This window comes from Balearica regulorum, chromosome 14 (assembly GCF_011004875.1).
Source record: "Balearica regulorum gibbericeps isolate bBalReg1 chromosome 14, bBalReg1.pri, whole genome shotgun sequence".
Classification (NCBI taxonomy): Eukaryota; Metazoa; Chordata; class Aves; order Gruiformes; family Gruidae; genus Balearica; species Balearica regulorum.
This window is the reverse complement of record NC_046197.1, coordinates 9,130,884-9,146,737: the sequence shown is the minus strand read 5'-3', so window position 1 is coordinate 9,146,737 and position 15,854 is coordinate 9,130,884. Positions and strand designations below refer to the sequence as shown.

Genomic DNA, 15,854 nt, shown 5'->3' with positions numbered 1-15,854 from the left:
TCCATTTCTCCCCCACTTCTGCCACTTAGAAAAGAGGAGAGAGAAGCCTACTGTGAGTGGTGGGGCTAGTCCTCCTAAAAAGTTCTGTGGGAATTTATTCAGGCATCTTGCACTTGTTTTGCTTCAATTTCCTGTTGATAAATGCCTTTGCCAGCCATTCACTTCAGGAGGAGATAATGCCACCTTATTTAGGTAACACCTGTAACCATGATTAACAAAGATGTAATTGAAACACAGCATGTCCACTCAGTCAACACACACTTCCTTTGGTCTACAACTTTCATTTACATTTCATATCATTTCGAAAAAAGCAATATACTGCTAAGCTAACAGCAATATCATCAGTGCAATTGAATGTTTTGACTGGGAGGTGTTCTTTCTTGCAGCAGATCAGCCTGCTTTTGCTTTGACATTTATTTTGCTCTAGGAGACTGTAAACCAGTTATTGTTCAATTGTGCTGAATTAGGTATGTGACATTTTTTCACTATCTTGAAAATATACAGCTTTTTCAATTCTCCTTTTTTATGTGATGGAATCTATGTGCCATTCTTGCATAATTAAGCCTTTTTCAGATGTAATTCCCACTATTTTGCTCCTGAGTTGTGAAAATTTGAGGTGGTGGCTTATTGTAATTATCAGTAATATTGTTCAGTTCTGAAGTGCCTGCTTCCTACATGGCTCTCTTTCCAAGCCTTGTTAGAAAAACGATACCTGAAATTGTGAGTGGTTCTGCACTCAGGGAGGGAGGGCAGAGCTGGTGTCCGCAGCCACTGCAGCAGTCGCAGGGGCTGAGGAACGCTTTGGGCTCACGGGGAGCTCTGAGGTAGCTTTTTCACCACGGCACCCCCAGGGCTGCTCTCCCCCAGCAATGGATGAGCCAACAGAAATGGTGGGTGTAAGAAATGGAGAGCGAGAGGCCAGCTCAGGCTCTCAGAGTTATCTTTCAGAGGACATTTCTTCTAGCACAGCCTGTGGAGGGAAACATGGAAGCTAGTCACCATAACTCAGCCATTTAAAGTATTTAACTCCCCAAAGCACCTTCCGCATAAAATCCATACAGAAAAGTCCCTATTGAATTGCATAAAGTTTCCAGTTGTTGTTCTTTTTAGGATAAAATTTCTGCTCAGGATTGCATTGTTGATCAAATTTAGCTTATCTCCTGAAGGGCTGCAAAACAGAAACTAGGGGCAAGCTCTTCCCCCAGAGCGTGTTTGCAGTGATCGCTGAAGAAAGTGATGCCAGGATTCCCCAGACGGCAGTACGTGGGCTCACAGGGTCTGATTGCTCTGAATGTACCATCCTTAAAACAAGCACAAGAAAAATCTCTACAGTAAATTACAGAATTTCTATGTATTTAATTAGCGTGTGCACCCAAACCAAATGAAAACCCATTGTTAATACTATATTAATTAAGACCATAAATAAGCACACTCTTGCTGAGCTGGCTCAGCCCTCAACCTTCCCATGTAAGTATTCCAGAGTGGGAAACCCACAATTTCAATTCTCCCTGAGTCTCAGCGAGGATGAAAGTCCTGATGGAAATTTAGTGCTGTGAATGTTGCTTAGTACCATACTGTGGCATACCAGAACTTCAGACCCTGTCAGGTCTGATCGCAGCCTGCCCTGAAGCCAGCTGCTGCGGCTCAGACCATTGCTAATACCATCAGAAGGAGGAAGCTGGTATTTTTAGACTTTTAAACTGACATAAGCAATTGTCACTTGATCAGAATAACTGGAAGGTTTTAAAGACTGAAAAAATCAAGGATTCAACATGTGCTCACACAGTGCCCTTTTCCAAAACTTAGTCTCTCACAGGTAGTGAATGGGTAGTATGATACTTTGGACAGTGCTTCTCTCTGGGCAGCATTCATCTTTCCGGATAAGAACATACACTGCTACTAGGGTAGTAAAGAAGTGATTTCTTTGAAGCTCCAAACATCCCTGTGGACAGCTACTTAAGGTCAATATTTCCCCAAATGTCTGCTTTCCAGTCAGTAATTTTCAGTGTTCCCACCAATGTAGTTTCATACAATGTAGTCACATTCTGCGTAGTTTAGTCCTCAGCAGGTGAAACTAAGTTGTGAGTTCCTTGCACATACTCACACTTAAAAAACTTATCCCACTGCCTGCAGATGCTCTGTGCTGTATTCCTACTCTTAAAAAATCCCCACTAGTCACGTTTCCTGGCAGACAGACTCTGTTTATCCAAAGAAAATCATAGCCTGCGGCACACAAGTCTGGACAAATTGAATGCTCAAAAATGGCTTCAAACAGAAATCTGTTTCTAGGATCACATAATCATTTTCGAAGAAAAACAAGAGAAATGCTGATAGCACTAAAGCTGTGAAGGGGTCATGAAGCTTCACCCCATGGAAATGGCTTCTCCACTAACGCAGGACAGGTATAGTCACTGCTACCCCCATGGCCTTGCTGCAGCCGGCTTCAGCAGCCCCAGATGGTTGTACCCACCAGGGCCAGAGGCTAAAGCCATGCAAGGAGGTCTGATGCACAGATGACAGTGAGAAGCAGGAACTCCTTCATTAGATCCAGCCACTTAAATCAGAGCCTGAGCTTTTACACAAAAGGCTTCATTCACTCCTTGAGGTATGCGGGCGCTGGGAGAAGCATCTCAAGTAGCACTGGCTGATGGAGCAGGGAGGAGTGTGCTGAACATTAGGTGTTTTCTAGGACTCTCTTTTCAATAACACATGCCTACGGTTGGGAGAAGAGGCTTCAGGACCTATGCCTTTAATTTGTACGAAATGCAGCCTTTCCCTGCCACAGCCTCCTTCCCCCTTGGAATGGCAGTGAGGTGGGAATGAAGGCAGGTGGGCCTTCACACAGTGATACATCAAGGAAATGATCCTCCTGCGGACCTGGGCTAGGTCTGATATGTTGGGACCAGTATTGCACCTATCTTCTCTAGACATACCATACATGTTTAACAAATAGAACTTTAAGCAGCTATGAAGAAAATTGTCCAGACACCAGGACCGCCTCCATTAGGTCCTTCAGAGCTAACTCCATCAGGAGTGTGTTGGGACAGATAAGAACTCATTTCCATATGTGTGCAATCCAGTCATATGGTGCTGCTGGCAGAAAATTCAACTTAATAAGCCTAAAAATATGATTTCTTTCCTCAAACAAGTTCAATCAGAAGATTAAATTGGGGACTGTAACTGATGACTTTGTTTACTTTAAAAGGGCAGTTTTAAGCCTGTTGACTCTCTCTACAAAACCTGGCCTCAAAGTGCTGCAAGGGGTTTGCAATAAATGAGATTCCCCAGAACTTCTGCCCCAAAAGCCTCTCTGCCAGCACGTAGCTGGAAGTGCTGTTTAATGTATAATCCTGCTTGCCAGTGTCAATTAGGAATTTCTTGACCTCTGGGACAACCTTCATTAAAAGAATTAAAAATATAAATCTTGAGCAAGAAATTGAAGGTCTGGGGAAATGGTCCACACTGGATTGCTATTAAGACTCTCTTCCGCTCAGTTGTTTCTCAGTAATCTCAGAGGAGAGCTGCAATAAGACGTGCTACCTCAGTTTCATGTCCCAGCAGTTAACTTCCTGACTAACAGCAAAGACTGTTCCAGCTCCAATGGCTGCAACTGGCAAAGTACAAACAAGCCCCTCAAACTCCGCAGACTGCTCCTCATTCCATGAGCCAAACTGTAATAATTTGCACTTTATACAGTAAATTTCTAAAATGTAATAACCACTAGAACTCAGTCAGTTGGGGAGAAATTTGGATCATTTGTTTTGAAAATGTGATCTCACTAGCCATTTTCCCCTCAGATCTTCAAAATGATCTGTTGGAAGGCTGGGAGTTGGGCTAGAATGTTAAATAATTCTCACAAAAGGAAAAATAAGCTTGTTGGTGAATGCAGGCATGTTGGGTGCAGAAAGGGAGAAATCACAATACTCTGTCCATATGTTTTGGGCCATTGGGACACCAAGCAGCAAAGGCCATTACATTATTGAAGAGCTGAGTACACTTCCATATTGAAGTTTGTACCTTCATCCCCTCTCCATAGGAGGTACCTTGCCACTGTGTTTTCACTGGACTTCTCCTGGACTACCAGTTGCTTAAGCTGAAGAACATATTCTTGTGGACCTGTTCTTCCTCTGAAGAGACAGGTCCTTCCTTTTGACTATGACTATGAACAGCTGTGTACCATTTTTACTACTGGTATGGCACCTTTAGCTGATACTCGAAACCCCTTTTTGGCTGAAGAAATGTTTAAAGCCTTTGCATCTGCTTCTTCTTAGACAGCCAGAGTAATGTGAACCTTTGGAAGAATTTGTCTTCATTGGTTAAAAGGGAGTAGGGTATAAAACCTGAGCATATTTCCCCCACTGAGGTCAGAGGAAAGGAAGTTTCTGCACCAAGCTCAAGATCCTTCAGGCCCATCCTCAGCATTTTATATCACAGGACTGTAGCTCCATAGGGTGGAAATGTTTGGCTAAATGCATTCTGAAGAGAAACCTGGCCTTGTTTCTCAGTATGCAAAAGAGCTACAGCTTCAGCAGAGTCACACCATGCCTCCCCCCCTACACTGCTTTCCTTTCTGCTCTGCAGAGCCCATGTTAGGACGGACTTTCGGGCTGTGAAGGGAATTGCTGCCAGAAGTACACTTTCTAAAAAAGAAGTGATGTCCAAGAGCAGAGGGACCAGCAGGACTAGCCAGCAGAAGGAAGGCAAAAGAGTATCCAAAAGGATGGTACTTGCTCCTTGACAGTTTCCTCTTTGGAAGAAATCTCTCTTTGGTCAAATTGTGAGTGATCCATGACTTAGCAGAGTGGAATGAATGCCTTGTTTCCTCATGCTCCCCAGAGATGTTCTGTTCAAACCAATTTCTGCCAAAAATCTCACAGCCATCTGTTTTGTCTGTACATCCATTGATGTATTTTTGGAAGTTCCAGGAGTGAGATGGAATGTTACATTTTGAGTTATCTTCAGTGCTGCCACTGGGAATGTCAAGGAATCCTATGGTGCTCCACCTGTCTGAATTTCAGACAGAATAAATATAAAATTCCCTTGGCTACAATTAAAACCTCAGGCTTCAATAATGCAGAACTGGTTCTTTCACTTAATGACAGTTTATGTGTTGGCATTACCTCACAAAATTTTTCGGAGGTAGCTTGTCTCATTTTCCTTTCCATTCTTCTCCAGAAAGGTAGAAATAAAAGTATGATTGTGTTTCTCTGTGTCCTTGTTGCTCTGCTTCACCCAAGAAAGAGATAGGAACAAGAATGTTTCTTAGTATGGCTCCCTGTGTAAGACAGAGCAGCCTTAAAGCTGTTCTAGTTAGCAGGAAGCTGGCCAAGAACAGGCAAAACATGGCCTCAGCCTCTGCACTGAAACACTCTGGGGTAGCAAAAAATGCTGCAGGGAAGATTTTCTGGCATTACAGTGATGAGCAGACAGTTATCTTGTGCTGGGGCATTCCCTGGGAGTAATTTCCACCAGGTTAGATGTCTTTTTCATGCAAATGAAATGGTGTAAGGGAAATCAGAGTTCTGTGATGTTTCCTCATTAGTCTTTTGATAAACGCACAAAGCCATGAAGATGACATCTGAAAGTGTATGTGTTTTCTCACTTGCTAATAATGCTCAGTGATTAATTCCTCTGTCAGAAAAGAGCAATGGTCCATTTCTCTAGGAAGCATTACATCCCCCAAAGTCCTTAGCTGGTTAAGTAGCTCCCCATGAGTTGGGTACTATCTTCTCTTTTCTAGAAAATCAAGAGAGAACTAGTTCAGAATTGGTAGCTAGTTCTGTAGGAAAGGGAGGGACCCATAGTAGGAAAGAAGTAGTTCCCATTATCTGGACCAGAGGACTAATCTCAGATGGATTAGTAAAATCCAGCAGTTGCTATCCCCACAGGACGGAACTGCTGAAATGTCTCTCGCCTGCTGGTCCCACGCCAAGGAAGAAAAGTACTTTTCATGCAGTGCAGTTCAGCAAAGCTGACAGGGTAGTGCGAGGGAAGGCCAAAGATGAATGAGAATATCGCAAGATCTACAACCCACTTGGAGCTGTTGAATCCCCCCCAAGGAAACAGTGAAAAGCTGTACCCAGGGCTCTGACCCAAGTGACATGTTTCTGCTTATTCCAGTTGATTTGGTTCTGTTCTCCATCTTTTTTTCCTCAAAAGCTGCATTTTACTTTAAGGCAAAATTGTAGGAATTGGATGTGATGATAAGCAATTCCCCTGCACTCCTTGGGCTCATTTCACTTGCTTATCTTTATCTCCCTTAACTTGTGTCAGCCTCAAAAGGAGCAAATGTACTGTCATTTTTTAATTTCCTCACATGTATACACAGGCATACAGACTCACATTCCTCTTCAAAAACAACAAAAGCAGCTTAGGAGTTTAGTGACAGAAATTGCAATGAACTTAAAATGGCAGAAACTGGGTTTCTGCTTGGATACAGTTAGGGTGGTTGGCAGAGTCCTATCACATTCTGATTAGAAGCAGTTATTACATGCTGTAACATTCTCCCTAATAGTTCCCTTGTTCTTCACCAGCTTGTGCAGACCTTTTTTCCTCATCCTATTTTATTGGAAAGTCTTTATACTATTCCTAGTCACTTGAGAAAATAGCTGTCTGTGTATTTTGGGCATTTGAGTAAAAAGTGATCTACATTTTCCATCTCTTCATTAACCCATACCCTCATCTTAGGGTCATACAAGGACTGTTGGCTCTGTCCTTTCTTCCTCTGCTGTTTATGGTGTAGTCTGAAAGTGCTATTTCAGTGAAGGCTGGTGATGCCACTTGGAAAGCATAACTAACGCATGATGCTCCCATAGCAGCAGATCTTGAGCTGATCTGCCACAGCCCCAGTGATACTTGTGCAGATCCGCCCTCTTAAAGCCTTTGTACAGTCATGGCTTAGTAAGTGCAGACTCTGTACTCAGAAAGTTTTACACATTTGCACAAGGAGGATCATGAAACTGAAACTTATTGGGCTTTTCTGCATCATAAAGGGGAGGAGTATGTTTCTTGTCATGGCCAAGAAATGGCCCAAATAAAGGCTTGGGGTGGTAAGTGGGATTTTTTCTATCTTTATGACTTTAACCTAGAAAGACTACTTCCATATTAGACCCCAGTGAAACAGTTCTAGCAGAGTTCTTGCCAACACATGCAACCTGTTACGTCTTTCTATGCAGCCTCACTGCCTCTGTTTCGTTTCCTCAACATAAACTCCTTACAAACTACAACTCTCCAGAGCTGTAAGGGAAACAAGTTGCATAAAATCAGCAGATACTTCAAAAATGCAATATCCTGGGATCCAGGGCAGTGGTCACACTTCTTGGTACATCTGGACAGAAGCACCAAGGGCAGGAAGAGCTGGAAATTGAAACAGATCAGTGTCTGAAGGTGGAGCAGGAGCTGGCAGCGGTTGGCTACACCAGTACAAACTGACAGGAAGGGCATGCAGGGAGGATAATGATGGGAGATAGTGTCTATTGAGCATATTTGCCAGCAACAACCACTACTGGAAGCATTCATATGCCTACCATCACTTGCCATCCTTTGCAGAAGGGGCAGCGCGTACAGCTATATATGCCAGACATATATAGCTAGATGCAGCCATGGTTTTCAATGATGGCTTTCTTCACAGCTTCAACAAGAATTTGCAATCATGTTGGTTAAGTCCATTAATAACTCTTCCTCTTTCCCTCTCCTCTCCTGCTGTTAGCTGACATTTTGCTGCAAAGTTTTATGAAGCAAGTGCCACTTTGGTCTGACAATATAATTTATTTGCTCTGTTCATTCGCAGCAAACACATGCAGTGCTTGCCTCTCTACAGCAGATGCTTTTTCAACGTATCTGTTGACTCTCTTGCTAATCAACCACAGGTTACTAAATACTTCACATTCAGGGAACTTTCTGCTTGGTGGAATCCCAGTTCCACAAAGCCTTCTTGTGTTGTCACCTCCACATGCAAAGGACCAGTTTGGCAAAACCCAATAAGTGATTTTCTGTGAAGAAATGAGACAGAACTGTAGTTTTTCCAAGCTTACTCAGAACTAAAACATTTTTTCTACTAAATAAAATTGTGTACAAATGATGTTAGAATAATTTATGTTCATCATTAATGTGCTATAAATAAAAAGAGCTGTACCCAGGGCTCTGGCCCAAGTGACATGGCTCTGCTAGTGTTATTACAGTTTCCCCTGCCATCAGGCTGGAATGGCTGGGATTGCACCAACTGGGACAGAGACCATGGTTCAGTATAAATACAGACCATCTATCTATATCAGAGGGTCGTGATTAGGCCTGCTTAGCAGTTTCTCTTTATTAAATGATTCCTGTGGGCTATGACTCATTCAGAGCCACTCAGAAAATGAGGGGTAATCATCACACTCCAAGTTTTTACAAAACAGTAAAGTAAGAAAAAGACTTTGCCCATCAAAAAGTTTGATTTCTTTACAGGAACTCAAAAATACTGGAATATTTTGATAAAACCCACAGCATTTGTTCTTGTTGCCAGAAATGTTGCTGAGTACCTCCGCAATGTAGCACACTCCTACGCAGTTGCAAGCAGAAATCAGCTTGCAGAGAAGTGGATCACCCACCTTGGCCCAGCACAGCAACACTCAGGAAGGGCAGGGACAGCCGTATCTCAGAGAGCCTGACCACACTCCAGCCGAACTTTCCACAACAGAAGTAACTCTTCTTCACTTCAACACAGGGAATGTCATCCTTCACCCCTAAAACCTGTGTTTGTTTCCCTCAAACCAGAATTAAAAGCAACAATCAAACAAATATGCATTTAAATAAATATATACACACTTAAACCAGTGGGAATTAAAATTCTGTTCATGCTGCCTGAATGCTGTTCCTGTGACCACCATGAAAGCACTGCTCAGATCTGGTAAAACACACCGAGGTCAGAAGCCAGCGTCAATGCTATATATTGTTTTACTCGTGTGTAAAGTTGTCTGTGCTGCAGCACGAGTTGGAGCCCTGCTGTCACTACCCTCTGCTGATGTGAAGGTTCGAGGCAGTGAATAATGTCCCGCCGCTGTCAGCTGGCATGATATTGTTTGGGGAATAATCTCACACTTCATTACTCCATCCTACATGGGTGCAGTATTGGCAGACTGAAGGACGTGATTAAAAGTGCTGGCTGAGCAATCTGGTGCAGTCTGGCAAGTCCCGTATTCCTCGTTCAGCAGCTAACTAAACCAGCATCTTCACTGGGATCTGGCAAGACTACCTTTTACTAGTCTGATAAAGTGAGCTGCAATTATTGAAAGAAAGAAAAGGATTTTAAAACCAGTGTGTTGTCTTTGCACCGTTAGATGCAAGCCACATAGTTTAGAAGAGAATGCTCTGGCAAATGTGTGTGTTTCTGCGGGTCCAAATACTGTAGTACTTTTTTCTCAGTGACAGATAGCAAGGTAAGAATAAGTAATCTGAGGTTTTCTGCTACAAATTCACCAATAAATTCTTTTCAGTGGCTGCTGTACTCTTTCTATCTGCCTAATTGTGGATATTAAATTACTACTCTAACTGGAATTTATGCAAGTGTATTGGGTTTGTGTGGCAAGGTTTTGGGGGGGGGGGGGGAGAAGGGGGAGCTACAGGGGTGGCTTCTGTGAGAAGCTGCTAGAAGCTTCCCCTGTGTCTGATAGAGCCAATGCCAGCCGGCTCCAAGACGGACCCGCCGTTGGCCAAGGCCAAGCCAATCAGCGCCTCTGTGATAACATATTTAAGAAGGGAAAAAAACAAGTTAGGGAGAGCTTTTGCAGCTGGAGAGAGGAGTGAGAAGACGTAAGAAACTCTGCAGACACCAAGGTCAGTGCAGAAGGAGGGGCAGGAGGTGCTCCAGGCACCGGAGCAAGATTCCCCTGCAGCCCGTGGTGAAGACCATGGTGAAGCAGGCTGTCCCCCTGCAGCCCATGGAGGGAGGATGAGGGGGTGTAGAGATTCCACCTGCAGCCCGTGGAGGTCCCCACGCTGGAGCAGGTGGAGACACCTGAAGGAGGCTGTGACCCCGTGGGAAGCCCGCGCTGGAGCAAGCTCCTGGCAGGACCTGTGGATCCGTGGAGAGAGGAGCCCACGCCAGAGCAGGTTTGCTGGCAGGACTTGTGACTCCGTGGGGGACCCACACTGGAGCAGTTTGTTCCTGAAGGTCTGCACCCCATGGGAGAGACCCACGCTGGAGCAGTTTGTGAAGGACTGTAGCCTGTGGGAAGGACTCACGTTGGAGAAGTTTGTGAAGGACTGTCTCCTCTGAGAGGGACTCCATGCTGGAGCAGGGGAATGATGACAGGAGTCCTCCCCCTGAGGATCAAGAAGCGGCAGAAACAACGTGTGATCAACTGACCGTAACCCCCACTCCCTGTCCCCTTGTGCCGCTGGGGGGGGAGGAGGTTGAAGCCGGGAGTGAAGTTGAGCCCAGGAAGATGGGAGGGGTGGGGGGAGGTGCTTTAAGATTTGGTTTTATTTCTCATTCCTCTACTCTGTTTTGCCTAGTAATAAATTAGATGAATTTCCTCTCTCAGTTCAGTCTGTTTTGCTCGTGACAATAATTAGTGAGTGATCTCTCCCTGTCCTTATCTCGATCCACAAGTGTTTCGTTGTACCTTTTCTCCCCTGTCTAGTGAATGAGGGCAGTGATAGAGTGACTCTGGTGGGCACCTGGCCTCCAGCCAGGGTCAACCCATCACAGCAAGTGATCCATTATGGAATCTGACTTTCAAAGTAAAAAGTAGGGAAAGCATCTGCATTTTTTCCACTGTCAAGTATCTTGTCAAATCCAATGCTATTTTTATGGGATGGAACTTCCTAGAGTGAAAGTAGCACTTCCTCCTTTCTTTAAATTTTCTTGTTCTGTTTTCCCATGTCTCATGAAATATTCACTTATTCACAAAGTGTGGAGAAGTTGAAAAATGCATTAAAAACTGAGAACTGCTAAGCATTTTGAACCTTTTCTTAAAATATGCTGAATGCTGAGATCTCATTATCCCAATTGAATTAATAGAAAATGAAGATGCTCTGAAAATTAAGCCAGTTATCTTCCATTTGTTTCTTCTAGCCTGTCTTTCAATTCAGAAACAAAACAAACAAACGAACAAAAGGTTGAAAACCTATAATCACCAGTCGAATGGAAATTCCCTGTTTTGACGAATTTTAATCATTTAGGCATGTGATAGTACCAAAATTCAGTGTGTTCATATATCAAGCTCAATGATGTTTGATTTAAGTCTGTGCTTAAAGGCTTTGCTAGATTAAGGTGTATCTCAGGAGAGTATTTAGCCTTGTGGTTAAACTGGTTGGTTCAGCTGTACTCACTGGAACTCATATTCATAATCCCTCCAAATGCTCACACCATCCACTGAAATTTCAGTGTTTGGCTGCTGTTCCTTCTCATTTTACAAAGACTTCCATTTTGTGAATTAGCCTTTATGTATAATTGAATAATTTCTCCTTTCAGGACATTATTTTGTATGGAAAACCAGAATATCAGAATCAGTGGTCTGACAAAAAAACTTTCAAAGAATATGTGATTCAGTGTCTGATTAAATCAGGACAGTATTGCCCCATCTCTACCCACTGGACTGTCCCTAAGGTCAGTTTACTAATTGCTAATGGGACTCTGAAATGAAGAGCACTTAAAGACTGCACAGGACACAAGAGTTCACACAGTTCATGTAACCCTAGGACATCAAATTAATGCCTGCTGGTGGGAAAGCCTGTTTTCCCTCCATCTTTTCTCATTGTCAACTTGGAAAACCACTTTCTTGGTCCTGTATATGCTCGAAGTCATGCCTCCATAATCCAGAGTAGCCAAGGTAAGAGAGGCAAACTACTCTCTTGTCTCACAACTGTTTGGCTGAGGCTCGCTGTAAAACAGCACTATCAGAGATGGGTCAAGAGCAAAACATTTTCTCTTACAAAATCGAGAAGTCACTTGGCCTCTACGACAGATTCCTGTTCTCACAATTTGGCAATAGATCACTATAGCTAAAAATAACAGTCAAAAAAAGAAAGAAAAATCAATAAGTAAATGCACGTGGCCTCTGTGGCAATGATGTATAGCCCTGAAATACAGATAAGAACTGCATTGCAGCTAGGAGTGTTGTGACTTTTTTCTACTAAAATGAGAAGTGCAAAATGCTAACTTGGGAGGAAAAGCTGCATTGCTTTGCCTATGTTGGGGCGTTCACCCAATCATCCACAGCTTATTTTTAACAAAAAGTGACATTTTTGGAGGAATAAATGTATTAAAAGGGAGCGTTGATGGCTGACAGTCCTGGGGATTTCAGTACCACCAGAATAACTACAAAATGGACATAACAAGCTTGCAAATCTTGCCATGCTCACTTGGAGCAGTCTTCATGTAGGCAGAGGCTCTTCTTCAGTGTCCATTCCCATTCACTTGGTAACTGTGGTTGTCCGCCTCAATGCATGTAGTTCATTTAGAATCATATAATTATGAAACAACTTAGGTTGATGGAACTTTCATGGAGGTCATATGGTCCAACCTCTGCTGAGAGCAGGCCAACTTCCAAGCTAGATCAGGATGATTATGGATTCATCCAGTTGAGTTTTGAGTATCTTCAAGGACAGAGATTACACAGTCTCTCTGGGGAACCTGTTCCAGTGTTAATTGTCTTGTCCTTATATCTATCTGGACTACATCTTGCTGCAACTTGTGTCTGTTGGCTCTTGTTCTTTCACTGTGCACCTTTGAGGAGAATCTTGCTCTGTCTTCTCTAATTCCCTCCCTTAGGTTAGCAGAGTGTGGGGACAGTTGTCTAAATAATAGCTAGAATTGCTCTGAAGACTGAGATGAAATCATGCTCATTAGAGACATTTTGGATTCTGGAATCCATCCTCTAAAACAGCCCAAGAGTCAGGACTTTAGTTGCAACAAAAACTTTGCGTTCTCAAGGATTTCACCAGACAGTGAAGAGTGTGCAGTGATGATTTGCTGGCAAGCTGCCTTTTGTGCCAGCGTGAGGCATGTGCCTGACTGCTGTTATGGAGACCACTTCTATGAGGGGACTTAGCACTGCAACTGTGTTTCTGAAAAATACAACCTGTCCTTTCCCCAGGAGTCTCTTCTCAGCACACTTGATAACAAAAAATGAATTATGAAAATAATGAGCAAGCACCAGACTTATCTTTACAGATTTTTCATGAGGAAAAAACAAGACATTGAGACTTTGAAGATCTGGGTCCATCCACTAGGCATTTCGGCTAACCTATGGCAGGACTTATCCTCCCACACTGTGCAACACCAACTCAGAAACACCTTTGACGTCTGCACAGCACACCATCCATATAGAGATACCAGCTCGGGTCCCAAAACCAGTGTTGCCTCATGATGTTATGGCTCGGGTAATAATCTGAGAGCACAGCCAAATGCCCTATCTGGAGAGCTGACCTGCCACATCTCTGCCACTTCCAGTTCTGGACCTAATTAATACTGCTATTGAACAAATGCCAGTAGACAGCAAGTGAAGCTCTGTCATACCAAATCAACTCACTTATTAAAGAAACCCAAAAATAAAAAATATGACAACATGTGAAACCACAAGGGAACCTTTTCATTACAGGTGAAATATATTGTCACATATACAAAAATAAATTAATCTCTGCTTCACCTCTTTTTTTGACTTGATTGATAGCATTCACAATTTCTGCAAAGAAAACACTTATTGTTTCTCATTTTAAAATAGATGGTAATTTCACAGGAGTCTGGCTACAAATAACATTACATCTGAAGATCCTCAAAATGGCTCATGCACTAGACTGAAAATTAGAAATAGCTCTGAAGTGTTTGTAATATAAAGTAGGGAACACTGGATCATCAGAAACAGTGGGACTTGAGAAAATGCCAGAGGAATTCTACTCTGCCTTCTCTTCATGCTGTGAGTTAAAGATTTCTTTGGTGGCACTGCCCCTTCCATCAGCTTTGCCTGTTTGCAGGTGGCAATTTTGTCAAAGAGGGTGTCCAGAGAGTACTTCAGTCACATTGTTTTAGCACAGAAAAAATGTGCTTCAGAGGGAGGAAGCATTGGAAAAGAACTTGTGTCTAATGGAAAGCCATGGGAAGTACAAGAATTTCTTTGTCAGCTTTGGAGAAGTCACCAGGAGATAGTGTTAATACCAAACTTAATAATTCTTCACTAATACAGGACAATGGATGAGGTTACTGAGTAGCTTACCTACAATGGCACTCCAAGAAACTGAACCAGAGACATCTCAAAACGAAAAGGAAAACATGATTTAAGAGAAAAAACATTATTGGCTACAAGAAAAGAGTTGTGATGCTACTCAGTCCTCTTGTGGTGTCCTCCCAATACATAGGCTCCCAGCTACTTGCTCTTGGCCTGTAAATGACACACATCCAGCAGAGGAAGGCACATTACAATGCAGCAGCAGCATGATAATCTTACAGGAGCAAAGAACACCTGTATCAATCCACCAGCTTAGTGTCCAGCCTCAGCAATGAACAATACCAAATAACTAGAAAAGAGAATACAAGCAATCTGCAAGCTCATCTTTGCACTTTGCCATCTGCTTAGATGTTGCAGATCACTCTTTGAAAGTAGAGAACTTCATTTGGAGCTGTGAGATGCTTAATCACTCCTTTTTACCTTAGGAACTGTCTGTATTTGCAATGCACTGACCATTAGCCCTCTTTGAAGGTCACTTCCTGACTCCCTGCTGTGATGTACAAAACAGGGCTATTAACAACCGTTCCTAATGCTGTGTCTGAAATATAACAAGAAGGCATCCTGACTCTTTACTCCCACTGTTGTCTTCTGCGCACTGTAATAAAAAAGCTGTTCGTCAGTCCTTTTCTCTAGGGAGAAGAGATGCCAACAAAGAGAAGGTGATTTATAGAAGACGAATGAGAAAAGTTGAATGAATATCTCATTTAGGGCCTGATTGTGCTATTGTTATTCATGAAGAATAGTTAGCTACTCCCATCAGGACCTACTTTTGGATTGGCCTTGGCATAGTGCTTGGCCTTAGCAAAGGTTGCAAAAAAAGGCCTTAAAAAGTTATGGATTTTCGGCAACACATGTTAAGCAAAACAGCAAACCAGCTGACCTTAGCACAATGGTCCCTTCTGCAGCGCGGCAGAGAGCGCTTCCCTCGGCACGGCCAGCAGCTGCTGTACAAGTCTTAGCTGTCAGTCTTAGTTCAACTACCTACTAGGCTAATAGTTTGCTGCATGACCTGGCATCTCAAGAAGCAATATATCAACTAAAAAAGTCAAAAGAAAAATGAGATGAGCTGATCAACCCAACTGTTTTTCAAGTGCAGCCTGAGTCATTATTGCAGTCAGTAAGCTATACTACTACTTTAATCAAATGATTGCTACCATCATATATTACCTTAAAATCTATCACTATTAGAGGATGAATGCTGGAAATTCAGGCTCCTCATTATCCTCAAATGCCTCTGCATTAAGTCAAAAGAGAAACATTTCTTTTTTTCTCCGAGCCATGAAACTGGGAAAGTTTATCAAATAGCAAAGGCTGCTGCAGCAGCTCTCATAGAGCCCAGCCAGGCATCCATTCTGTGGTTTTCCTGAAGACAATGAGATTATGAAATACTCAAGGAAATACAAAGCCCACCTTGCAAGATGAGGCTAGAACATCAACCCCAGTGTTAGTAGAGCTCATGCACTTCTGCAAAGATGGAGAGGAGTCTATATGGAGCAAAAGATCCTGTGCGTGTGGCCTGGGAAATGTGTGGGTATGTCATACCGTGTCGCATCACTGCACCACGGGTATATACTCATCGCTGGCTCCAGTGACACTTTGCTAGGACATCCTGGTTTTGCTGTAAGACATATTAGCTGTGGACAGTCT

At 43.0% G+C, this 15,854-nt stretch overlaps 1 protein-coding gene across 1 annotated transcript in view; it reads right to left on the bottom strand.

The window, feature by feature from the left end:
* IL12B (interleukin 12B) overlaps positions 1 to 15,854 on the bottom strand; it is a 168,491-nt gene that overhangs the window by 51,014 nt on the left and 101,623 nt on the right. Inside the window, exons 3-5 of the mRNA XM_075766273.1 lie at positions 5,675 to 5,736; positions 713 to 970; positions 52 to 199 (exon numbers count right to left, since the gene is read on the bottom strand). The gene's annotated coding sequence lies outside the window, so the exon portion shown is untranslated. The remainder of the gene's footprint in view (positions 1 to 51; positions 200 to 712; positions 971 to 5,674; positions 5,737 to 15,854) is intronic.